Here is a 27843-nt window from a genome sequence, read left to right on the forward strand (position 1 = left end):
GCAGGACAATGATCCAAAACACAGCAGTAAGTCCACCTCTGAGTGGCTTAAGGAAAACAAAATTAAGACTTTGCAGTGGCTTAGTCAAAGTCCTGACCTTAAGAAAGCGGCTAAATGTGGCTAAATTACAACAATTTTGCAAAGATGAGTGGGCAAAAATTCCTCCAGAGTGTTGTAAAAGACTCATTGTCAATTATCCCAAACACTTGATTGTAGTTGTTGTTGCTGAGGGTGCTTCAACCAGTTATTAGGTTTAGAGGGCAATCACTTTTTCACACAGGGCCCTGTAGGTTTGGATTTCTTTTTCCCTTAATAATTAGGATCTTCATTTAAAAACTGCATTTTGTGTTTACTTGTGTTATCTTTGTCTAATATTAAAATTTGCATGGATTTATATTGTGTGACCAACTTGTCAAGCACTTTTCCAAGTTATGCTCAAAATCACTTGGAAAAGTGCTTGAAAAAACGCATGTGAAAACGCTGAAAAAATGCTGAAAAAACACTTCTCTCTGGCAGAAAAAATGCATGTAAATCTGCATGTAAATCTGCATGTAAATCTGCCAGAGAGAGGCAAAAACGCTCTGCATCAAATCTGCTACGTGGGCACATAGCCTTAGCGTGTATGTGCTGTACTTATCATTCAGGACTGTGCAAAGACCTGCCTGTGACCAAAAGAACAACAAGGCTGTGTGCACACGCTGCAGATTTGGTGCGTTTTTCAATGGAACAGACTGCCACGAGAGGTGGTGAATTCTCCTTCAATGGAAGTCTTCAAACAGAGGCTGGACAGACATTTGTCTGAGATGGTTTAGTGAATCCTGCATTGAGCAGGGGTTGGACACTAGGACCCTGGAGGTTCCTCCAATTCTAATGTTCTAGGATTCTATTTATAAACACCAGCTGCAATCTTCCATGGAGAAGTAACTGTGGTTTCAGGAGAACTTGCAGCAGAAGGTCTGTGCCTTCCGCTAGCTCCTCCCCCTTCCGCTAGCTCCTCCCATTCCTTCTTTAAAGAGTATTAATAGCACTAACTGTCATCTATCTCACTAATAGGAAAGTTTGTCTTCACTGAATACAGATTTTACAGATGTTACCGCGAATTGAGACTGAAAGATCAATCCAGCAGGAGAAAGAAGACTTCTCTGATAAGATTATAAAATTACTTATTTTCATGTGTAATATTAATTTACAAAACAAAAATTAAAACAACGGTTATTCTTTAACTAATAAAGCACTTAGGACAGGGATTCATTAAGACTGGCCATATTCAAGCTGCTCTTGATGAGGGAGCGTGCTGGAGTCAGACGGTCCAGATTCATTAAGTGGCGCATGAATTATGCGCTTCTGACAAGTGGTGCGTGCACCTTGCCACAAATCTTGCTCCAGTCATGGACTGGAGTAAGATTTCTGGTGTAAGGGAAGCCACAGTTTGTCATGAATTAGACAAGCTGTGGTGCCACACTTCCATCCTGCCCCAACTCTGCCCATTTTGGTGAAGCTGGGCAAAACTGACGTGAAAACACCAAACGTCACAACATTTTTGATCAACTCAACTATGCACAAAAATTGTGACTTTTCAAAGTGATTTACACCAGAATTCTGGCATAATTGCATTGATCAATCAGGACTATAGTGTCCTAAGTTTGTATACTTCATTAAAACATCCTCCTCCTCCCAAGAGGTGGTCCTAGGTACTGACACTCGCAGTGTTCGGTCACTTCTGCTGCAGGACTGCTCGTCCGGCTTCTCGGTACAGATGAGATCCTCTATATACCTTGCCCTAATGAAGCCGGCACAGGACCACGTCCACAGCTGCCCCCTGTGTGTGGGGGCCGTCCACTTCTATTACAGGGTCCTAGTACGGAGGGATCAGCTCTGGATACAGTGGGGTGGTCTGCTCTGGCAATGTCATGTATACATTGCTGGGGGGCTCCCAGTGATGTCTGAGCACATAAGCTGAATCTATGGCAGCTATGTGATGGATCCTCGCAGTCAGTGATGGAGAGGAAAAGCCTCATGGAAGATTCAGCCGGACAAATCCACAACTGTGGACTGAATGGAGGCAGAGAAATCAGTGGCTGCAAACAAGACATTTCTTCTTGTAGATTCCCCGGATGATTGGGAATAGTTGCTTGAAGATGCAAGACCCCAGTCAGGTGGTCGCTGTTATTAACTCCTTTTGCCTAAAAAAAATACAAATAAAATCTGCAGTCACTTTTGATAATTTTTTGTCACAGCTTCTGGCCTTAGTCTTTCTTCTCTAATTCTATCCAGTAATGGAGATTACAATGATAGCATACACGGTGCCATCTACAGCCCACAATACATTTATATGGAAAGGAGTTATAGAACATCAGAAAATGTCTGTTTTGTCACAGAAACAATCACATTAAATAGGATCTGTCACTTGTCATAAATCTGTAACATTTATTTGGTGTAAATGCCGCTGTTCTTCTGAATCTGGGATTGGTTTTATTCCCTTTTCCATCGGCCACTCCACTCCTCTTACTTATATATTAATCTTCTCCCTTTAGCTAAGTGGTAGTGATACAAAACTCCTCTACATGGGAGGCTTTTTAACCCCTTAATGACCGGAGCATTTTCCATTTTTGCATTTTCATTTTTTGCTCCCCTTCTTCCCAGACCCATAGCCTTTTTATTTTTAGGTCAATATTGCCATGTGACGGCTTATTTTTTGCGGGACAAGTTGTACTTTTAAACGCCATCACTGGTTTTACCATATCATGTACTGGAGAACGGGGAAAAAAATTCCAAGCGCGGTGAAATTGCAACAAAAAATACAATTCCACGGTTGTTGGTTTTTTTTTTACCACGTTCACTGAATGCTATAACTGACCTGCAATTATGATTCTCCAGGTCATTACGAGTTTGTAGACACCAAACATGTATAGGTTCTTTTTTATTTAAGTGGTGAAAAAAAAAATCCAAAGTTTGCTAAAAATGGCGCCATTTTCCGAGACCTGTAGAGTCTCCATTTTTCGGGATCTGGGGCCAAGTGAGGGCTTATTTTTTGTGTGTCGAGCTGATCGTCCATTATTTCATTTTATTTCAATGTTGTGACGACCAAAAAACATAATTCTGGCGTTTAGAATTTTCTCGTTACGCCGTTTACCGATCGGATTAATTCTTTTTTTTATATTGATAGAATGGGCGATTCTGAACGCAGCAATACCAAATATGTGGTTTTTCTTTATTATTATTTTATTTTGAATGGGGCGAAAGGGGGCGATTTAAACTTTTATATATTGTTTTACCTTTTTCATATTTTTAAAAACATTTTTTCCACTTTCTGCATGCTTCAATAGTCTCCACAGGAGACCAGAAGCTGCAGATACCTGATCGGCTCGACTTCAGAAAGGCGATGAGCAGATTGCCTCTATGTAGCATAAATGCTCATGCGCTATGAGCGCCAACCACTAGGTGGCGCTCATAGCAAGCAAGACATGACAACCACAGGGGTCTGCTGCAGATCCCGGGTTGCCATGCCCACGCATCGGTAACCTGCGATCACGTGACAGGTCACCGATGGGCGGGGCTAATGCCGCTGTTGCAGATTGACAGCGGCATTTAAGTGGTTAACAGCTGCGGGTGGATTGCAATTCCACCAACGGCTGTTGCAGCCACATGTCAGCTGTAAGAATCAGCTGACATGTGCCTGGTTCAGTGCGGGCTCAGCGCCGGAGCCAGAGCGGAACCGGGAGTGATGGCCTGGGGTGTACTCATACGCCCCTGGCCAGTAAGGGGTTAAAGACCACTCCGAGTTGGCTAAAAAGACTACTTTACACAAGGCGTAAAGTGCCATATTTTAGAAATGAAGGGGCACAGGAAAGAAAAACTAAATGACGCAGATTCATGAGAACGGAAAAAATTACACATTTATGTCAAGTGACAGCTTCTCCACAAAGGAAGTTGTTCAACAGAAAAAGTTGTCTTAATGTACTTAAAATAAAAACTGATGAAACTTCCTGTAACATGGCTGGGTGTGGACCCACTGCTCCTGGGGCCGGGCTGACCCTGGAGTGGCGTGACTAAGCAACTAACTGGTTTTCACTAGAGCCTCTGGTGGCGAGGATAGTCTTGGCCGCAGGTAGTCGCCAGGTACCACTCCTGATCTCTGCAGTACAAAGCAGGGTTAAATTCCTGCAGAGACCGGCCACGCCCCCTAAGGCCAAATGGAAAACACCATGCTGTTGCAGCTGTGCAGAGTAGAGCTGCAAGAGGCGAACCTCAGCGAGCCGACCTGATGGGAGGAGACGCTGAACGCTGACGATGGAGAGTAGGACGACGCTGAGGAGGCACGTGAGTTACTGCTGTGGCAGCACCCCCCTGACGCCCCACTGTTCTTTAGGCCAACCCGACGGAGAAACTGCTCAAAAATCGCAGGGGGGAAGAGGGGGGAGAACGATGTTGTCGGCAGGCTCCCAAGACCTTTCCTCAGGACCGAAACCCCTCCAATCAACTAGACAAGCAGGTGTGGAGAAATGCTGCACAGTGAAAATGGTTTAAAATGTAGAAGTGTCTATTTTTATCAATTAACAAAATACAAAGTGAATGAACACAATACATCATCAAAGCATCAATTCTTCTGGATGCACTTACACAGTTTTGAAGGAACTCGACAGGGAGATTGTTCCGAACATCTTGGAGATCTAACCACAGATCCTATGTAGGCTTTCGCAAAACCTTCTGTCTCTTCATGTAATCCCAGACAAACTTGATGTTGAGATCAGGGCTCTGTGGGGACATATCATCACTTCCAGGACTCCTTTTTCTTCTTTATGCCATTTACAGTTCTTAATGACATTGGCTGTATATTTGTGGTCGTTTTGCTGCTGCAGAATAATGTTGGAGGCAATCAGACGCCTCCCTGATGGAATTGTATGATGGAGTCCTTAATGCTGAAAAATACAGGCAGATAATTAGCCATCAATCCTGACTAAATCCCTAACTCCATTTGCTAAATTGCATGGACCATCCACTGTGCTTCACTTGGCAATCAACCTCTGCCTTAACGAGACACGCGTTCCAACAGTGCAGAGCAAATTCACACCACCTCCATACTGCGCAGCACAGCAATCAGGCAGTCTTCAAATTAATATGCCTTGAAGATCGCAGTCATACAGCTGAAGAGTTGTGGACAGCTCTCCAGGCTCAGTTTCAGCAATAGCTGTCTCCACTGAACCTGGAGCCAGGGAAGGCCATGTACGATAACGGTGCGAACCTGTTTGCGGCTCTACGCCAAGGCGAACCCACACATGTGCTTTGCATGGCTCATGTCCTCAACCTGGTGGTACAGCGATTTCTCCGCCACTATGCCGGCCTGGATGAGCTGCTTCAGAAAGTCCGGAAGCTGTGTGCTCACTTCCACCGTTCGCACCCCTCATGTCATCGACTTGCATTGATACAGAGGTCTTTCTCCATGACAGTTAACAGGTTGATAGTGATGTGCCAACGCGGTGGAATTCCACTCTGCACATGTTGCAGCGACTGTGGCAGCAGCAACGAGCCCTGACGCAGTATGTCATGTCGTATAGCCTGTGCCAACGCAGTACGGACGTGGGGCTATCACGTTTACGGAGTGGGAACAGATTAAGGACCTCTGCACCCTTCTGCACAGTTTTTAAATGGCTATTTTTAACCCCTTTACCCCCGAGGGTGGTTTACACGTTAATGACCAGGCCAATGTTTACAATTCTGACCACTGTCACTTTAGGAGGTAATTACTCTGAAACGCTTCAACAGATCCCGCTGATTATGAGAGACTGTTTTTTCGTGACATATTGTACTTCATGATAGTGGTAAAATTTCTTCAATATCACTTGCGTTTATTTGTGAAAAAATTGGAAATTTGGCGAAAATTTTGAAAATTTCACAATTTTCAAAATTTCAATTTTTATTCCGTTAAATCAGAGAGATATGTTACACAAAATAGTTAATAAATAACATTTCCCACATGTCTACTTTACATCAGCACAATTTTGGAACCAAAACTTTTTTTTATTAGTGCGCTATAAGGGTTAAAATTTGATCAGTGATTTTTTTTTAGTTCCACAAGGGTAAGAGGAGAAAATGGAACGTAAAAACTGTTGTGCAATTTCTCCTGAGTGCGCCAATACCCCATATGTGGGGAAAATACACTATTTGGGCGCACGTCAGGGTTCAGAAGGGAAGAAGCACTGTGTGACTTTTTGAACGCAAAATTGTCTGGAATCAAGAGCGGACGCCATGTCGCATTTCGGGAGTCCCTGATGTGCCGAAATAGTGGAAACCCCCCACAAGTGACCCCATTTTGGAAACTAGACCCCTCAAGAATTTTATCAAGGTGTATAGTGTACATTTTGAACCCAAAGGTACGACAGAATTTGATAACATTAGGTCAACATATTAAATAAGTTGTCATTAGTCTTGAGCACAAGTGCTCGCTACTTGAGTTTGCATCGGGTACTCGGGTATGCACCAAGTATCGCGGGTGCTCGAATGACACGCTCGAGTCCCCGCCCCGCATGTTTCACGGTTGTTAGACACCCAAAAAAAACATGCGGGGATCGCTCGTGCATGGCAGGCGATCCCAGCAATGTTTTTTTTTTGGGCCGCGAAGCATATGGGGCGGAGACTCGAGCATGTCACTCGAGCACCCGCGATACTCAGTGCATACCCGAGTACCCGATGCAAACTCAAGTAGCGAGCACTTGCGCTCAACACTGGTCGCCATATTATCTTTTTTTTTTTTCTTTACTTTTGTAAAAAAAACAACCCTAGCCCCAACCCTAATACAACCCCAACCCTAACCCTAGCACATCCGTAACCCTAAAGTTTATTTTTTTACACCATTCCTCGCGTGGTATAAGTGATTAGACTACTTTATTCTTCGGGTCGGTGCGATTACAGCAATACCAGATTCATATCGGGCTTTTATGACTGACAGCGGTCACACACTAAAAGACGCTTTTTTTGCAAAGACTAGTGTTTGCATCACCATATTTTGAGAGCTATAATTTTTCCATATTTTGGCCGACAGAGTCATGTGATGGCTTGTTTTTTGCAGGACAAGTTGAGGTTTTTTTATTGGTACCATTTTCGGCACGTGACATTTTTTTTCTATTCTGATTTTTGGGAGGCAGAATAAACAAAAAGCAAAAATTCAGGAATTGTTTTTTTGCGTTTTTTTTATGCCATTCCGCGTGTGGTAAAATTGATAATGCAGCGTTATTCTTCAGGTCAGTGCATTTTTTATATAGTTTTTTTTATGTTTTGCTGCTTTTACACAATAAAAACGATTTTCTAGAAAAAATATTTTTTGTGTCGCTTTACACTGTGTTCCAAATTATTATGCAAATAATATTTTCTCAGATTTTCCCCAATTACCTATATGAATTGCAGTCATTGTAATTTTCCAGTCAAATAACTATTACAGTACAATTGAAAGCTTTTTGTACAAACTGTCTATGATAACAGTATATTTTAAAAAAAATAAAACACTCAAACTGCACTCAAAATGCATGTTCCAAATTATTATGCACAGCAGAGTTTTCAACCTTTTCATTTTAATAAAGAACAAAAAAATTGGCATTTTTGAAATTATAAGCATTAGCAGGTTATTACAAACCAAAATCAAACAGTTTTCAACTCAAAACTTTATTCTAGGTGATGTTACATTTGCACATAGGACCCCTTGTTCGAAAGGAGCTTCTGAACTCTCTCATTCATTGAATTTGTCAGGTTTTGGATGGTTTCTGCTTCAATTGTTTTGCATGAGGACAGAATACCCTCCCAGAGCTTTTGCTTAGATGTGAACTGCCTCCCGCCATCATAGACACTCCTTTTGATGATGCTCCAGAGGTGCTCAATGGGGTTGAGGTCAGGGGAGCATGGGTGCCACACCATAAGTTTGTCCCCTTTTATGCCCACAGCAGCCAGAGATGCAGATGTGTTATGTGCAGCATGAGACGGTGCATTATCATGCATGAAATGATCTCGATGGTCCAGATGGATGGAGTGGAGGATGGCTGGTTGATGGACACCCCATGCAAACAAGGCTACGGCGCCAACAAGGAGGAGGTGGAGTAATGTTTTGGGCTAGAATCATGGGGAGAGAGATTGTCGGCCCTTTTAGGATCCCTGAAGGGGTAAAGATGAACTCCATAATGTATGTTGAGTTTCTCAATCAGCACTTCCTGCCATGGTTCAAGAAGAAGAACCGTGCATTCCGCAGCAAGATCATTTTCATGCATGATAATGCCCGTCTCATGCTGCACATAACACATTTGCATCTCTGGCTGCTGTGGGCAAAAAAGGGGACAAACTTATGGTGTGGCACCCATGCTCCCCTGACCTCAACCCCATTGAGCACCTCTGGAGCATCATCAAAAGGAGTGTCTATGATGGCGGGAGGCAGTTCACATCTAAGCAACAGCTCTGGGAGGGTATTCTGTCCTCATGCAAAACAATTGAAGCAGAAACCATCCAAAACCTGACAAATTCAATGAATGAGAGAGTTCAGAAGCTCCTTTCGAACAAGGGGTCCTATGTGCAAATGTAACATCACCTAGAATAAAGTTTTGAATTGAAAACTGTTTGATTTCAGTTGTAATAACCTGCTAATGCTTATAATTTCAAAAATGACCATTTTTTTGTTCTTTATTAAAATGAAAAGGTTGAAAACTCTGCTGTGCATAATAATTTGGAACATGCATTTTGAGTGCAGTTTGAGTGTTTTTTTTTAAAAAATATACTGTTATCATAGGCAGTTTGTACAAAAACCTTTCAATTGTACTCTAATAGTTATTTGACTGGAAAATTACAATGACTGCAATTCATATAGGTAATTTGGGAAAATCTAAGAAAATATTATTTGCATAATAATTTGGAACACAGTGTATTCGGAGAGCTATAACTTTTTTTTTTCGGACAATGTTGCTGTGTGGTGGCTTGTTTTTTTGCGGGACAAGATGACGTTTTTAGCGGTACCATTTTTATTTACATTCGTCTTTTTGATTGCGTCTTATTCCATTTTTTGTTTGGCGGTATGATGATAAAGCATTATTTTTTGCTTCGTTCTTTTTCTTTTTTTTTTTTTTTACTATGTTCACTAAAGGGGTTAACTAGTGGGACAGTTTTATAGGTCAGGTCATTCCGGACGCGGCGATGCCAAATATGTGCACTTTTATTGGTTTATTTTTTTTTTTCATAATAAATAAATATTAGGGGTTCAATATATTTTTATTTTTTGGGGATTATTTTTTACTTTTTTATATTTCTACCATTTTTAAATTTTTTTTTTTTTTTTTCCACTTTTCTACTTTTTTTTTTTACTTTTACACATTGTCCCACTATGGGACTTTCACTTTTTGCAGCCTGATCGGCTGCATGGCATAGAGAGCAGCAGCTCTTTGTCATGCTGCCTGTCAGTGCAGCACACCAGGGAGGCATTACTTTGGTCGCGCACTGCGCATGACCAAAGGAACGTCCTGCCTCCTGGTGACCCGGATGTTGTCATGATGACATCCGATCGTCATGGCAACATCCGGAAGCCGCCGCAGACATCGCTGGACGCCGGCAGGAGAGGCTAGTATATCGATCACCTCCCCTCTTGCCACCGCAATGTGCCGGGTGTCAGCTGTGACAATCAGCTGACACCCGGCGGCGATCGCCCCGCTTGTGTGCGAGCGCGATCGCAGCGCGCGTAATTATACGTAGCTGGTCCATAAGTCCCAGGGCACAGCTACGTACTATTACTGACAAGGTCGGAAAGGGGTTAAAATAGTTAGCGCTGACGATGCCATCATCAGCATCACTATTCCGGTCATACGCATGCTGGAGCAGAATTTGAATAGTGTGCAGCACGAGGTGGTTGTCCCAGAAGAAGAGGAGGATGCGGAAGGGATAAGAATGTCTCAAAGTTCCAGACTATCGTCACACAGGCGGATGCCAAGTGACGGTGGATTCCGGCGATCGAGGGGTTTGGTGACACCAGACATACTGTTAGTGAAGGTGCAAGAGCCGAGGAACAAATGGAGGAGGAGGAGGAAGAGGTGATGGGCGAGTAGCTGTCAGAGGATGAAGAGGATAATCATCCCCTCTCTGTTGAACGTGGTTTGCAGGAGGGGACTGAGGAAAAAAGCATCAGTGTTACGCAGCCAGCAACAGAGCCTGGCTTTGGGCCACCTGGAAGAGCCTGACATACAAGTGCCTTCTTGATGCACTATATGCAACATGATTCCCGTATAGTTAGGATTCAAAATAATGCTGACTACTGGGTTGCCACTCTTGTTAGATCCACGTTATAAGACTAAATTTTGCCAGATGCTTCCCGCCCTGGAAAGGGACCTGCTAATGTTGGAGTTTCGAAACAAGCTTTTAAGCAACCTTAATAGAGCTTTTCCCCAAGACAGGAGTGAGGCACACAGTGTGCGTCGCAGCTGTAGTCTTTCAACCTCCAGCACGTCAGTTTGTCAACGCCAAAACATTAGCAGCAGCAGCGTAAGTGGCAGAAGCAATTTCTGAGACCTTTCACACATTTTTAGACCAGCTCATGCACCAGCACAACAGAGTACAAGTTTGACACATGGTAAACGACTGGAGAGGACGGTGGAGGAGTATCTAGAGCTCAATATGAATACCATCAGGGAGGATTTTAACCCTTTTATATTTTGGTCTTCAAAAATGGATCAATGGCCTGAGCTCGCCTGTCACGCCTTGGAGGTTTTATCATGCCCGACAGCCAGCATTCCCTCAGAACGTGTCTTCAGCGCTGCTGGTCGTGTCCCGACGGATAAGCGCAGCCGGCTGTCCCATGAAAGTGTTGACCGCCTAACTTTCATCAAGATGAACAAGTCATGGATCTCCAAGGACTTTTGCACCATAACTGCAGACTGTACAGAGTAGGCGATGTTGTAGTTTTTAGTGTGCTGCATTGATCTTGCGGAATTGCGTCTTTGATCTGGGTTGTGTGCCTGCTCTTGCTGCTGCTGCAGGTTTTAGGCCCTAATTTTTGGAAATGTGGGGAATCCTGATTAGATCTCCATCTACTGGGTTGGCTGTAGGGGAAGAGGTGTCCTTCCTAATTCTACAATTTCTACTGTAGTGAAATTGATGCCATTTTTTGGTGCAGATATTTTTCTCCACAAAAGGGGTACACAGACCTGATAAACTCAAAATTGGTATATAAAGCAGGCTACATCTCCGCTTAAAATTCTTTGGGACAGATATTGCTCTCCATACGGGGGGGGGGGGGGGTTGAGTAAGAGTAGCTCCGTAACCCTCGACTGTACTGTGCGGTCAGGGCAAGAAGAGGAGGAGGGTGACTCTGAAGGTGAGGAATGGGTTAGCACATGGGATGATGAGGTTGTTCATCCAACTTGGTGTGAACCCAGAGGTACGCAGCTGAGTAGCTCATCTGAGGAGGTGGAGGAGGAAGACGAGAAGGTTACGTTGCGTGCTATGGCGCAGACACAAAGTAATGCAAACACGAGGAGCACTGCATCCTTCGCGACAACCGAGGCAGTGACCGGCAGCGGTCGCTGGTCTGCAGCTCGCAGGGGCGGCAAAGGTTGCCTAGTCTGGGCTTTTTTTTTTTTTTGAGACCGCAAAGGATGAGCCAGATCGCGTTATCTGCAAAGTTTGCGATAAAAAACTCAGTAGAGGGAAAAAGTGCTAATAATTTGACTACTACATGCATGAACCTTCACATGCGCACACAACATGTGTTACGCTGGTAATCTTACCGCGCTAAAATGCGGACAACCATCAGCTGCCCCATCAACCGCATCAGCTGCTTCTTCCTCCTCCTCTGTTACCGTGCCAAGTATTGTCACGCAGGTCTCCCACCGCAGAACTTCTAGTTCTGTACCCGCTCCAGTCAGGCTGAAAGAGAGCCTGTCAGCTGTATCAGAAGCAGACATGCCTGCTGTGTTTGTTTCACTGAGCACACCATGTTTCTCAATCCACCGTTACATCTGTGCTTGCACCTCACTCACGGTCCAGCAGTTTGTCCGTTTCACCATACTCCGTCCTCTATCAGCACCACAGCCAGCCCTCAGTCCCGCATTTGTGGTCACGTAAAAGATTGTTTCCTCCCACACATGACAAAGCTAAGAGGTCGAACTCCACCATCTCCAAACTGTTGGCCACGCAAATGGTGGTGTCAGTCCCTAATTTTTTGAACTGTGAACACTGCTGTATGGCTGCTTTTTTACTGAGGAGGTAACCGGAGAACCTGAAGGAAACCCCCACAAACACGGGGAGAACATACAAACTACTTGCAGATGTTGTCGTCTATCATCATGGAGTTAGCTCGTTGTGTAGGAGACCGACCACCACTGCTGTCTACTTTGTGAACATTATGTTGAAGCTTGCAGTCATTAGAAGCCTTTCGCCTTCATATTAATCGGTGCGGGGGTTTATCTGCTCAGTTGTGAGCTCTTGGAAGCTTACCGTGATTTAGGCTCTCAGCAGATTTGTTCCATGCATCTCCCCTACTGTGATAACGCTGTACCCCAACACATCAGACTGTCGCCTACCATGGAAACCTTGAAAAGGAAGCTGAAGATCCACTTCTTCTGACAAGCGTACAATATGTGGTAACCCTCACTCCAGCGTACTTTTGCACAACCAGCTGTACCCTAACCTACTGTATCCTCAACCATCCCTTGCAGATTGTTTGTGCGCCCTCGCACGCAGGGTCCTCTCTCCTCTTGTACCAGTCGGTGACCCCTTTTCACATGCAAAGCACCACGGAATAAATGTCGCTGCAATAGTAATAATAAATATAGTATTTGTACTCTGGCATCAATTGACCCACTTTCCTGGTGTCTACACCCTTAATTTGATGTGTTTTGACAGCTTTTGGGCCAGAGTGAAGGTGTTGCATATGCTTTTTTTTTTGTCCCCCCCCATTGAACAGTATGGTGTTCGGAAATGTTCGGCGAATATCTAAATATTCTATGAACATTTCCGAACCGAACATTGAAATGTACAACTAGGAAGGACCGATGTGCAAAGAAAATATCACGTATATCAAGTGCACTGCCATGAGATTGTACATTATGAAGGCCTGGGATCAAACAATTTTAATAATAAAAAAATAAAAATAAACTGCTCCCACTGGGGGCCTGGAAACAGAGAATGGGCCGGGGGTGAGACCCAGGAACAGTAAGAAGGAAAAAAATGACGAACACTCCACCATACCACAAACTCTGCCACCAGATATGAGGATCGACGCTCTCACCCTTCCACCAGCCCCAAAAGAGTGCAGGCAGTTAGGAGTGACCCGGGCACTCCTCAAGGTCAAGAACCAAAAGGCAGGTTACAGGGTCCTCTGCGACAGGCTTCTCCATACTGTCATGTAGGAATCTAACCAACTTGGCCAGTAAGCTCAAATCTCTGGACAGTTTCACAGAAGATGGAGGAACGTCCCCCGGCCCTTGCGGCACATGAGGCATACATCCAGGAACTGGGGCTGGACCCTACTCATCCTGGCTGTGGTGTAATATGTGCAATGTAGGATACAGAGTTGAGCCGCTCTCGGAATAGCTAGGAATTAGTTTGTCTAAGCTGTAGGAAATGGAAGGGTAAAGAAGATTTCACTTCAGAACATGAAATGGGTCACCAGCCACATAGACCTGACCCAGGTAAACCGAGCCTGCCCTTTCCCATAAATGCCCTCACTCCAAATCTAATAATTCAATAAAAGTGCTGCTATGCCAGAGAGGGGTATGATTGTGAGAAAAAGGAGCACAGAAAAGTTTCCATACCATGGTCTAGATTGATATAGCCTGCATGAAAATCAGTTATGTATTGAAGGGGCCCTCTAGAACAGCGATGTCAAACTCAAACACACAGAGGGCCAAAATGAAAAACTTGGACAAAGTCGTGAGCCAAACATTATACAGTATAATGTGCCCCACATAGTCCTCCATACAGGGTAATGGACCCCACATAGGGGTGGCGGTTCTGGTGCCGCAAGCCAAATATAAATCACCCTGCGGGCCAGAGCTTTCCATGTATGCTCTTGGAGAAGCAAAAAAGTATGTGCAAAGGGTGTTTAATCTCTGGGTCATAGGGTCAAACAATGGCCACAAGGGCTGTCAGGAAGTCATCCCTGTTCCACCTACATATACAGGAAAGCTGAACAAACCAATAATGCGCAAAAGGATAATAATACGCCCAATAATACAGTCTAGGGTCCGATAAAGCCACCCCCTCACCCGAGCATATTACAGGACCGGGCGATGGATCCCAATTCTGTGACCCTGCAAAATGAATGAGGAAAAGATGGAGTTACGCTTATTGAAGGTATTGAAGTTCACATATATTGGGGATATAACCTGATGTGAGCCGCGACCGACAGGAGTAACTTCTCTTATCTCCTTATCTTAGCTTTTATAAATCAACAAAAGAGCGAAGCTGTGTAGTGAATTCATCTAAATATGTAGATACTTGGACTCCTAGATAAGAGAACTTTGAAACCCATATTAAAGATAGGAGGGAGGCTTGTCTGGAGGGGACTTTCAGGTCTACAGGGAAGACAAAAGACTTATCCCAGTTGATTTTTAGACCTGAGAAGAGGCCGCACTCATCAATCACATTCAGCGCTGCTGGTACTGACACGTTAGCACCTTGCAGGTACAGGAAAGTGCTGTCTGCGTAGAGACTAAGTTTGCTGTGTGTTGGGGCCTGGATAAACCCCTGAATCTCTGGGCTGGAGCGGATAAGGGCGGCCAGTGGCCCCACTACAGTCACAGCATTGGGGACAGCGGACATCCCTGCTGCGCGCCCTGGATCAGGGGGAAGCATATACGCACCACAGTGTCCGCGTATAGGAGCTTCTCCCATTTAGTAATCACTGGCCGAAAGCCCATCCAACGCTTGGTCACCCAAAGAACAGACCATTCAATAGAGCTGAAGGCTTTATTGGCATCAAGTGAGACCATAACGTGTCCTCCTTAGAGAAAAATAAATAAAAACGCTGGAGGTTGAGGGTTGTCGACTTTCCTGGCACAATGTCACTTTGGTCACAATGAATAATTTGCCGAATATATGAACGCAGAGGAATTTCCAATACTTTATCTAGAATTTTTACATCAAACTGAAGTAATAAACAGGCCTGTATGAGGAATAAAGATTGGTAAAAATTATCAAACTCCGACAGAACATGTTTAGGGTCCCCTCTAGTTCTCCTCTCCTCGCCCCTAAGTGCCCTGATTACCATGGGGTCACAGTAACGATTTGCCATATAGGTAAGTAGTTTACCACATTTGTCCCCATTTAGTATTCCTGTCATACATAAAAGGACCATGTTGCTCATCATCTCTAAGCAGAGGGAGTGTAACAAGTAAGGCTGCCGGCCACTGGGACTTATGCTCCACAGGTACTGGAGCTCCTGTGTGATACCTCAGTCATCTCCACATCCCTCACAGCAGGAGCCAGGATATCATGAGCAAATGCTTCAAAAGTATCCCATACCTGTTGTATTATACGGTCCTCATTGTTATTTTAAAATAAAAAAAGGAGAAGGAGAGAGACACAAGATGGATTTATATGTCACAGTGGCCTTGGAAATGGACCCTCCCAAGAGGGGAACAGGGAGAGGAGTAAGATCTGGGATGGAGTAACAGAGGTAATAATAGAAAATGACTGCAGCCAAGGCAGAGTCCGGCACCAGGGCAAGATCTATGTGGGAGAGGCAAGAAAACAAAAACCTGACCAGAACCTCTGTAGCATCGGCGTCTCTGCCCCCTGATAGGCAGAGACGCCGTCCCCCTTACCGCCGCGCTCCCGGCCCGGCACCTTCCGGCTCTCCTGCTGCTGCTGCCGGCGCGTGCAGCTTCCCGGGCACTGTGCTTAGGGCACGCGCTCCCTCCCTCTTAAAAGGGGCCGCACGCGCCGTCCTAAGGACTCCCCGGCCAAGGGCCGGAGGTCTTATCATATAAAAGGAGCCTCCTCCAAAATGGAGGTGCCTGTGCAAGGTTGTAGCTCGGTGTTCTAAACTCTGCTTCAGCCCTCAGGTCCCGCTGCTAGCCTGACTACCAGTCCAGTCCGCCAGCCTGACTACCAGTCCAGTCCGCCAGCCTGACTACCAGTCCAGTCCGCCAGCCTGACTACCAGTCCAGTTCGCCAGCCTACCAGTCCAGTTCGCCAGCCTGACTACCAGTCCAGTCCGCCAGCCAAATACACTCTCCAGCCCGACGGTCTGCATACGGTCCAAACCCGCCAGTCTGTCTATGGGCCAGGCCGTGCCTACCAGCCAGCCTACCCGGAGGCTCCTGCCATTTACCTGTGGTGTAAGCCAGTCCGTCTACCCAGATCACCCGTCAGTCTGCCTGCCGTGCTCATCTGCTGTACTGGTCAGTCCCTGCCTTCTGACCCATGGGAGTCACCTGCTCTCATACAAGGACTGGCCCAGAGTAGCACCTAGTCCCTCTGCTCGGTCCTTTCCTGGTTCACGGAGTCGATTGAGCCGCCGTGCGACCTTGGTCAGTTTGAGTTGATACCTAGTTACGCCCCTCTGGTCCCTCCTTGCACCGCAGCACAGAGGTTCCACCACCCGGATCCCTAACACCCTCCATATAGTGTGAACAGGTGCACGCTGCAATGACTGCATAACATAAAATAAGAAAGAACAGCAGCATTCTGTAAGGGCCAAGAGGTGGTGGTCAGGTTTTTTGTTTTCTTGCAGTTTACCATGGAGGTTTTGACTGCCTCCTTTTCTGACTCTGCACTCCACCCATCAACCCAAGGGTGCTTTTAATTAGTGTTGCTTTCTAACTGCCCACTTAAAATTGTAGGCTTATAGCCCAAGAGAGGCATGTTTAGGAAAATAGTTACCCATCATGCGGAGGTCACCTTGCCGTGGTTGATGGGCACACATGAATTGGCCAATTTATGCGCTAAGAACCTTGATTTTTTCTAAGTACATTTTATTTAGCAATAGTGCAGTTTAGATCTTATTTTCTTAGTGTTTGCATATGTCTTGGTCGTACAGTACAAGAATACACACATACCCTCTTTATATATATTTCAATGTTGTAAAGGGTACAATTTAGGGTGCGCATGACTAGGATAGAAACTCCCCGGGCATATGTACAAAAGACTGAATAGTAAGCCCACCTGAAGACAGATAACGTGAAAACGCCTCCAGTGGGATTTCAAAGAAGTCAGACTGGTTGTCAGCAATGACCTTCAGGCGAGACAGAGAGAACATGGAGTATATAAGGTTGAGTTCCTTCAGGAATTTGACAGAACTGAGCGAGTATTCTCAAACTACATATGGTCTTTTCGAGACAAGCAAAGAAGAAAGTCTCTGTCCCTACAGTTGAAGAATTTTGCAATGAAGGTGTAAGGTGCAGACCCAAGGGGCAAGGGATGGAGGGATGTGATATGCCCTCTGCAATGTACATAGCCGAGAAACTATCCCGGCCATAGGTGGAGATCAGTACATTCCCTAAAAAGAGCCGTGGATATTTGGGAATATGTCTGAAATACCCCCACAAAACAAGGTCCAGGAGTATGTGCCAAAGGGGCCATAGACTGCAATGATGCAAACTGAGCGAACGTCCAGTATACGCCTCCCGGAGACAGACACCCAGACCCAGTCTACTATGTCCAGTCAGTGAATACGCCTGGACCCTGTTTTTTGGGGAACTTCGGAAGTATGCCCCGATGGGGACACAGAATGCAAGGTGAAAGCACCCTAACAAGTTGCAGCTTATCTGCTGTTCTGTTGTGAGATGAAGCCCATTTTGGTGGAGTCCGTATAAAATGGATCAACTCAGACTCCTAAAATATATAATAAATTGGGTACAGTAGTTTGTGGGGAATATTTTTTTCACAAGAATTTGGTAAAGTTATGAAATATCCTATAAATGTCTGTCCTATTCCTGATCTAAGGGTCTAGACTTTTAGCTGAGATGAATCTGTGCTACAGTAAATTTATCACTTACACATGAGCCGTGTATGAGGGAGTCGGAGGCCTGGAAATGGAGGAGTCGGAGGTTTGGCTTACTGACTCCACAGCCCGGGTTAGCAATAGCCGGATGCAGGTGAAGCCGAGCAAAGGACGGACACTACATCTCCCCTTCTAATGAGCCGTGTAGTAGGTGGTCTCTGTCACAGAATAAGGTAAGGGTCCGGTGTGCTACCGGGGGTGTCCAACTCCAAGAGGGGCAGGAAGAGAAGGATAGAATCCAACGCAAAAGGAGATCGCACAGTTTCCCAAGGAGACCGGATCACTAATGATCTACTCCAGACACACAAACAAGAGGATCTGATGGGGGAGGGGTGACAGACAAATTCATAGAGAACTGGATTCATGTAGCCAAAGTAGAATTAGCAAATGAGCTATAATGAGCCTGAAAAGGACGGACCCCACAAAGCCAGAGTTAATGCTGCAGATTTCACCGGCATCAGACAATGAGAGCGGGGGGCTTTGCACAGCTTAAGATACTGAGAGAGTTCAGTATATAAATTGTAAGCTTGCGAGCAGGGCCCTCACTCCTCCTGTAACGGATAAAATGTGTTACATTGTATTGTTTTTATTGTCTGTACAGGTCCTTACTTAATTGGAAAGTGCTGCAGAATATGTTGGTGCTATGATACAATAATCATTTTTATTTATATGTGCAGAGATGTTTCAGTTTTCACATTCACCACATGAGGGCAGCAGAGTACTATGCTCAGAATAAGGTCAGACATAACAGTACCTGCATATTACATGTGCTGACTAATGAGAGATACTGCCACTTGCACTGGTATGGCTGACATCAGACTGTAAGTGCGCCCGATAATGTCTGTGAGGGCGTATCTGTGCCCTGTTCCTCAGTCTCCTCTCGCTCTCCCTCTGACCGCTGGTAAATAGGTGATGGTATCAGGGGGAACAATGTCTACCTAGAACTGCACCCTTGGTCTGGGCCAACTACGCCATCTTGTGGTAAGGGACAGTACCAATTAGTGAAGCGCTGCTAAGGGGCCATGTGTTTCTGAGTCGGGTCTCACAGTCTGGGGCCCATTCGTAACAGGACAATGGCAGACAAGGTCCTCTGGTCTCCCACCTCAGCTCAAGTGAGGCCGCAACTCTGAGCATCGCGTAGGCCATGCTAATGGAGCACAGCCAAACTCATCTGAAAATGGGCCCATAAGCTTCTTGTAACCAAGAGGAGTCACACTGATGGCCCTCCATGCCGGGATGAGCCCTCTGTGTAGCTCGGAGCCCCCTTGGACACATACGCACCCAATGGCTGCCGGACATGCCCCCCCTACACAACACTTATTTTTTAAAGCATTCTGACTTTGCAGCGTTTTCCCACAACACTATATCAGCGCTGGTCCCAGGTGTTGGCAGCTCCATTCCCACATAGGTGTCACTGGCAGAAGCAGATCCTGGACCAATGCAAAGATGACAACTTTTCCATACCTTTTTTTTTAACTAGAGCATAATAGTAAGTTTCATCCATTTTTACTTTTAAACATAATAAAGCAACTTTTTCTTCTCAAGTTGGACAAATAATGTTTCCCTATAATGTCTCCAATTCCATTCCCAGCAGTTCTGCGCTCTCCAGCGCTTCTTTGCGCCTCCCCAGACGTAGTAAGCCGCGCGCCTGACTTTCCTGGACGTCGCTCCTCATTGCGGTGTTTGCCAGCGGTATAAGTGCAGAGCAGTCGCTGGACACATTAAACGCCTTCTGAAAGGGAAGAAAGAGAACGGCTATTATCCTTCCTAAAAGAAAGGGATGGTGGCAGAATTCTTTTCAGATGTTTTAGCAAAGTCTTTTGGATTTATGGGCAAAGTCTTTCCTACAAAACTGCAGAACTGATTTCTTGCAATTCTGCGAGTCTGATCATTCTATAAGAAAATCAACTAAGTGACAAATCTATTGTTTTATTATAGTTCTGTCAGTACAAATCATTCCATAACCTTGGATTCACCCTGGTATTACACACAAAGCAAATGGTTGGCTTGCTGTAAGGCAGGGGTCTCAAACACGCGGCCCGCAGGCACCATAGACCCCGATGGCGGCCCGGTCCAGAAGCTGCCGGCAGCTGCGCTTCAGTTCAGTGTACTGCTCTGCACAGCAATACCAGTGGCAGCCGCCGGCCTATCAGAGGCCAGCAGCTGACATCTGCGTCCAGCGCAGCAGTGTATGACGTCCCTGACACGCGCAGATGTCAGCTGCTGGCCTCTGATAGGCCGGCGGCTGCCACTGGTATTGCTGTACAGAGAGCCGGTCTCTGCGCGGAAGTACACTGAACTGAAGCGCAGCTGCCGGCAGCTCCTGGATCGGGGTCTATGGTGCCTGCGGGCCACAGGTGCAGAAAAGACGCCGAGGGAACGGAAGACAGGTGAGAAGAATCTTTTTTTTCTCTTGTATGTGTAGAACGGCATAAGGGACAGTCCTCCAAGGTGGGTACCAGGCTGGGGACAGTCCTCCAAGATGGGGACCAGGCTGGGGACAGTCCTAAAAAGGTGGGTACCAGGCTGGGGACAGTCCTAAAAAGGTGGGTACCACGCTGGGGACAGTCCTAAAAAGGTGGGGACCAGGCTGGGGACAGTCCTAAAAAGATGGGTACCAGGCTGGGGACAGTCCTAAAAAGATGGGTACCAGGCTGGGGACAGTCCTAAAAAGGTGGGTACCACGCTGGGGACAGTCCTAAAAAGATGGGTACCAGGCTGGGGACAGTCCTAAAAAGGTGGGGACCAGGCTGGGGATAGTCCTAAAAAGGTGGGGACCAGGCTGGGGACAGTCCTAAAAAGGTGGGGACCAGGCTGGGGACAGTCCTAAAAAGGTGGGGACCAGGCTGGGGACAGTCCTAACAGATGGGGACCAGGCTGGGGACAGTCCTAACAGATGGGGACCAGGCTGGGGACAGTCCTGACAGATGGGGACCAGGCTGGGGACAGTCCTAACAGATGTGGACCAGGCTGGGGACAGTCCTAAAACATGAGGACCAGGCCGCGGACAGTCCTAAAACATGAGGACCAGGCTGGGGACAGCCCTAAAACATGAGGACCAGGCTGGGGACAGTCCTAAAACATGGGGACCAGGCTGGGGACAGTCCTAAAACATGGGGACCAGGATGGGGACAGTCCTAAAACATGGAGACCAGGCTGGGGACAGTCCTAAAACATGGAGACCAGGCTGGGGACAGTCCTAAAACATGGAGACCAGGCTGGGGACAGTCCTAAAACATGGGGACGAGGCTGGGGACAGTCCTAAAACATGGGGACCAGGCTGGGGACAGAACTACAAGAGGGGGACCAGGATGGGGACATTCCTAGAAGATGGGTACATTACAACAAGATGGGGACCAGGATGGGGCATTACTACAAGATGAGTACATATCTACAATATGGGGCCCAGTATGGAATATTACGACAATATGGGGCCCAGTATGGAATATTACGACAAGATGGGGACAAAGATGGGGGACATTACAAGATGCAGACCAGGGTGGGGCACGTTACTACTAGATTTTGGCAGAAAAACTTCAAAATAAAGCATGAAAAAATATTTTGCCACTAAAAATGCTGCTCTATATACAGTACAGACCAAAAGTTTGGACACACCTTCTCATTTAAAGATTTTTCTGTATTTTCATGACAATGAAAATTGTACATTCACACTGAAGGCATCAAAACTATGAATTAACACATCTGGAATTATATACTTAACAAAAAAGTGTGAAACAACTGAAAATATGTCTTATATTATAGGTTCTTCAAAGTAGCCACCTTTTGCTTTGATGACTGCTTTGCACACTCTTGATGAGCTTCAAGAGGTAGTCACCGGAAATGGTCTTCCAACAATCTTGAAGGAGTTACCAGAGATGCTTAGCACTTGTTGGCCCTTTTGCCTTCACTCTGCGGTCCAGCTCACCCCAAACCATCTCGATTGGGTTCAGGTCTGGTGACTGTGGAGGCCAGGTCATCTGGCGTAGCATCCCATCACTCTCCTTCTTTGTCAAATAGCTCTTACACAGCCTGGAGATGTGTTTGGGGTCATTGTCCTGTTGAAAAATAAATGATGGTCCAACTAAACGCAAACTGGATGGAATAGCATGCCGCTGCAAGATGCTGTGGTAGCCATGCTGGTTCAGTATGCCTTCAATTTTGAATAAATCCCCAACAGTGTCACCAGCAAAGCACCCCCACACCATCACACCTCCTCCTCCATGCTTCACGGTGGGAACCAGGCATGTAGAGTCCATCCGTTCACCTTTTCTGCGTCGCACAAAGACACGGTGGTTGGAACCAAAGATCTCAAATTTGGACTCATCAGACCAAAGCACAGATTTCCACTGGTCTAATGTCCATTCCTTGTGTTCTTTAGCCCAAACAAGTCTCTTCTGCTTGTTGCCTGTCCTTAGCAGTGGTTTCCTAGTAGCTATTTTACCATGAAGGCCTGCTGCACAAAGTCTCCTCTTAACAGTTGTTGTAGAGATGTGTCTGCTGCTAGAACTCTGTGTGGCATTGACCTGGTCTCTAATCTGAGCTGCTGTTAACATGGGATTTCTGAGGCTGGTGACTCGGATAAACTTATCCTCAGAAGCAGAGGTGACTCTTGGTCTTCCTTTCCTGGGGCGGTCCTCATGTCAGCCAGTTTCTTTGTAGCGCTTGATGGTTTTTGCAACTGCACTTGGGGACAGCTTCAAAGATTGCCCAATTTTTCGCACTGACTGACCTTCATTTCTTAAAGTAATGATGGCCACTCGTTTTTCTTTACTTAGAATTTGTATTATGGCAAGAAAAAAGCAGCTAACAGTCTATTCAGTAGGACTATCAGCTGTGTATCCACCTGACTTCTGCACAACACAACTGACGGTCCCAACCCCATTTATAAGGCAAGAAATCCCACTTATTAAACCTGAAAGGGCACATCTGTGAAGTGAAAACCATTTCCAGTGATTACCTCTTGAAGCTCATCAAGAGAATGCCAAGAGTGTGCAAAGCAGTCATCAAAGCAAAAGGTGGCTACTTTGAAGAACCAAGAATATAAGACATATTTTCAGTTGTTTCACACTTTTTTGTTAAGTATATAACTCCACATGTGTTAATTCATAGTTTTGATGACTTCAGTGTGAATGTACAATTTTCATAGTCATGAAAATACAGAAAAATCTTTAAATGAGAAGGTGTGTCCAAACTTTTGGTCTGTACTGTATAAACTAAAGTAAGCAAGAAAAGTGCATGTTTTATTATCGCCATATCCACAACGACCCAAGCTATAAAAAATAAAACAGCAAAAATGTTTAGAATGTGTATAGAAAAAAAATGGTATCACTAAAAATGTCACTTTGTCCTGCAAAGAATGACCCCCCCAAATAAATTTTTTTTCCGTGTGCGGCCCATATACCAACCCGAGTTTGAGACCCCTGCTGTAAGGGGTTGTCGGGTCACTGTGTAACTGCAGACTTATAAATCCTCCAGCGCAGAGACTGTGCACTGTGCGGAGTCGCTGGTTTCTGACCCGGGGACGGCGGTGATATATGCATTATACATACTCCCGGGCAGAACCCGACTAGTGGGCGCAGCCCCGCTCCAGAGTGGACTTGTACACACCAGTTTTTTGATTTGGAAGTGACAGTCAGTTTTTTGCTATTTGTATATTGTCTCTCTGACCGAGCGCTCCACCCTCCAGCCTGTGGTGGATTTAATTGCAGCAGGATCCTAGCTACCCATAAATGCAGGCTTTAGCCTAGCAGAGGATTCACATTAGATCAGTTCCCAGCAAACCGGAAAGTGCCTTGTCGTTGGCTGCTGGGTTTGCATGAATTGGCCAAATTATGTGCTAAACATCTCCATTTTTTCTTATTATCTAAAGCAGTAATGACATTCAAATTCCATGTATTTCATGTTTCCATGCTTTAGCACTACAGAGTGCTACTTTGTCTTTATATCATGTGGCTTCTGCCACAGAAACAGCACGGCCATGCCAGCCACACATCTCCTGGATGCTCACTATGGTTATAGTGATATACTGTACTGCTGCTCCCAGGGCTGCCATTGCTGGCCCTACACTGGAGTCTCTGGGCAATGGGGAGCCAGTGAAGGGATTGACAGAGAGGAGAGGCAGGGGACACGTGGATTAGTCGGGCAGCAGAGTTTAGGATAGATTGGAGGTGTGCAAGTGGTAGAAGGGAGGCCACAGAGCAAGAGGTTGCAGTAGTCAAGGCAGGAGATGATGAGGGCGTGCACTAGTGTTTTTGCAGATTCGTGGTTGAGGAATGTGCGGATCCGGGAGATATTTTTTGAGTTGGAGTCGGAAGGAAGTGGAAAGGGCTTGGATATGTGGTTTAAAGGAGAGGTTAGAGTCCATGGTTACCCTGAGGCAGCGGGCTTGCGGGACTAGGGAGATTGGGCAGCCATTGACTTTGATGGATAGGTCAGTTGGGGGGGGTTGAGTGAGACGGTGGAAAAATGATGAAGTCAGTTTTGTCTATGTTAAGTTTTAGAAACCTGTCAGAGAAGAAGGATAAAATAGCGGACAGACATTGTGGGATTTTGGTTAGTAGGGAAGAGAAATCGGATCCAGAGAGGTAGATCTGTGTGTCATCAGCATAGGTGATACTGAAAGCCATGAGACCCTATGAGCTGTCCCAGGCCGAAGGTGTAGATGGAGAAGAGCAGGGGTCCTAGGACTGAACCTTGGGGGACACTGACAGATAGGGGGCGAGATGAGGAGGTGGTGTGTGAGTGGCAGACACTGAATGTCCGGTCAGTTAGGTATGAAGACATCCAAGATAGGGCCAAGTCCGTGATGCCAAGAGATGGAGTCTGTAGTAAGAGGGAAAGGTGGTGGCTAGTCCTGGGGAGCGGTAAACGACGGCCAGTTGGAGGGGGGAGTAGATGAGCACACAGTGTACTTCAAAGGAGGGGAGAGTAATGGAGGGTGGCAGTGGGATATGGGTGAAGGAGCAGTTGCCTGACAGGAGAAAACCTACTCCTCCACCATGCTTGAAATTGGAGCGGGGTGTGTGAGAAAGATGGAATCCACCGTACGAAAGTGCAGCTGTGGACGCCGTGTCAGAGGTGGTGAGCCAGGTATCGGTGATGCCGATGAAGAAGAGTTTGCAAGTAATGAAAAGATCATGGATGTAGGAAAGTTTGTTGCACACGGAGCGAGCTTTGCATAGAGCTCCTGTTAGTGGGACTGGGGAGGCGGGGGCTGCGCGCATGGGAATAAGGTTAGAAGGGTTGTGAGAGTTTGTGACAGATCGTGGATAGGAGGTGGAAGTGACTATATGACAGAAATACCCAACAGTGACAGCATTCTAAAAACTGCACCCCTCAAGGTGCTCAAAACAGCATTCAAGAAGTTTATTAACCCTTCAGGTGCTTCACAGGAATCTTTGGAATGTGGAAGAAAAAAATGAACATTTAACATTTTTCACAAAAATGATCTTTTAGCCCCAAATTTTTTATTTTCACAAGGGTAAGAGGAGAAAATGGATCCCAAAACTTGTTGTGCAATTTCTCCTGAGTACGCCGATACCTGATATGTGGGGAAAAACCACTGTTTGCGTGCACGGCAGGGTTTAGAAGGGAAGGAGCACTGTGTGACTTTTAGAACGCAAAATTGGCTGGAATCGAGAGCGGACGCCATGTCGCATTTGGAGAGCCCCTGATGCACCTAAACAGTGGACATCCCCCACAAGTGACCCCTTTTTGGAAACTAGACACCCCAAGGATTTTATCAGGGGTTGTTGTAGATAGGCTCACTTGGTTGCATATAGCGGTATACAGGAACATTGTCTCTTTAAATCTTCTGCTGGGTTTATTAAGAATGCTGCATAAACCACAGCAAAAATAAACACGGCCTTCCTGGCCTAACCGGAAAAACAAAACATAACGTATGGCACAGTCCTTGCTCCTACGAGTAACCGCCCACTTCAGGAACAAACAACTCAAGGTTTGTCTTTCCTTCACATGACAAAACAGCTCAGAGCTTTCACCTCCAAACCCATCCTACACACAAATGCTCTAAAAGGCTGGGATTTTATCCTCTGACCTCCTTCCTTTCTACAGGTGTTTAACCACCTTAGAACTAAAGATGGCTGAGTAACCCCTTCGTGTGCTGGAACCTTTTTCCTATATTTAATTACTGGAGCTCCTAATCTCAGTGCTACACATCTTCCCTCCAGTACTTTGCCAGTGACTTTGTCACAGGGTATAGTGAACATTTTAAACCCAGAGGTACGACACAGAACACAGAGTTTGATAACATTATGTCATCATATTGAATATGTTGTCATTAGTCTTAAGCGCAAGTGCTCGCTACTTGAGTTTGCATCAGGTACTCAGGTATGAAACAAGTATAGCGGAGGCTCGAGTGACATGCTCGAGTCCCCGCCTCGCATGTTTCACAGTTTTTAGACACTCAAAAAAACAACAAAAAAAACATGCAGGGATTGCCGATGCATAGCAGGCAATCCCCGTGTGTTTTTTTCTTTTGGCTGTATAACAGCCGTTAAACATATGGGGCAGAGACTCGAGCATGTCACTTGAGCACCTGCGATACTCAGTGCATACCCGGCACCCGATGCATACTCAAGTGGCGAGCACTTGCGCTCAAGACTAGTCACCATATCGTCATTATTTTTTTTTTCTTTACTTTTGAAAAAATCCCAACCTCAACACAACCCTAACCCTAAAACAACCCTAAGGCCAGGGCCCCATTATCAGTATCTGGTCAGTAAGGGCTTGGTTTTTGCGGAACAAGTTGACGGTTTTATTGGTATCATTTTCGGGCACATGACATTTTTTGGGAGCTTTCTACTCCTATTTTTGGGAGGCAGAACAAACAAAAACCAACAATTCAGGAATTGTTTTTACTTTTTTTATGCTGTTCCACGTGTGGTAAAATTGATAAGGTCGCTTTATTCTTCGGGTCAGTACATTTACTGCTATACTACATTTATATAGTTTTTTTATGTTTTGGCGCTTTTACACAATAAAAATGCATCTGAATTGATGATATTTCGCCAACGAGGAATTGGTCTTCACATTCCGGAGTTATGTTCATCATACTTATCTGAATAAATACCAGTGACAGGCTGCTGTATATTAATACAATAGCTTTTTTGATATAGAGGTTTTTAAAATTAGTGGCTCCTCTCAATCCTTATATATTTATTATTGTTTTAAATAAATTATATACACATTTTTTATTGTTCATATATGCACTGTAGCACTTTCATTAGTGTATGGAAAGTATGATCAATTGTTATTCACTTTGTGTCGTTTATTTTTAGTTCACAATCATATACAGTACAGATCAAAAGTTTGGACACACCTCATTTAAAAATTTTTCTGTATTTTCATGACTATGAAAATTGTACATTCACACTGAAGGCATCAAAACTATGAATTAACACATGTGGAATTATATACTTAACAAAAAAGTGTGAAACAACTGAAAATATGTCTTATATTCTAGGTTCTTCAAAGTAGCCACCTTTTGCTTTGATGACAGCTTTGCACACTCTTGGCATTCTCTTGATGAGCTTCAAGAGGTAGTCACCGGAAATGGTTTTCACTTCACAGGTGTGCCCTGTCAGGTTTAATAAGTGGGATTTCTTGCCTTATAAATGGGGTTGGGACCATCAGTTGTGTTGTGCAGAAGTCTGGTGGATACACAGCTGATAGTCCTACTGAATAGAGTGTGAGAATTTGTATTATGGCAAGAAAAAAGCAGCTAAGTAAAGAAAAACGAGTGGCCATCATTGCTTTAAGAAATGAAGGTCAGTCAGTCCGAAAAATTGGGCAAACTTTGAATGTATCCCCAAGTGCAGTTGCAAAAACCATCAAGCGCTACAAAGAAACTGTCTCAC

The 27843-nt window shown here is 45.3% G+C and overlaps 1 long non-coding RNA gene across 2 annotated transcripts in view; it reads right to left on the minus strand.

Moving 5' to 3' along the window:
- The window catches only part of LOC141180637 (uncharacterized), a 197866-nt gene that overhangs the window by 12524 nt on the left and 157499 nt on the right, over positions 1-27843 (minus strand). Inside the window, exon 5 of one of the 2 annotated variants that reach the window (XR_012256287.1) lies at positions 19437-19697. The exons of the other annotated variant lie outside the window; for it this stretch is intronic. This is a non-coding gene — a long non-coding RNA (uncharacterized lncRNA). Of the gene's footprint in view, positions 1-19436; positions 19698-27843 lie in introns of those variants that run through there. 2 annotated transcript variants of the gene reach the window in all.

Source organism: Phyllobates terribilis, unplaced genomic scaffold, assembly GCF_046119375.1.
Source record: "Phyllobates terribilis strain yellow unplaced genomic scaffold, ASM4611937v1 Scaffold_34__1_contigs__length_13252353, whole genome shotgun sequence".
NCBI classification, from domain to species: domain Eukaryota; kingdom Metazoa; phylum Chordata; class Amphibia; order Anura; family Dendrobatidae; genus Phyllobates; species Phyllobates terribilis.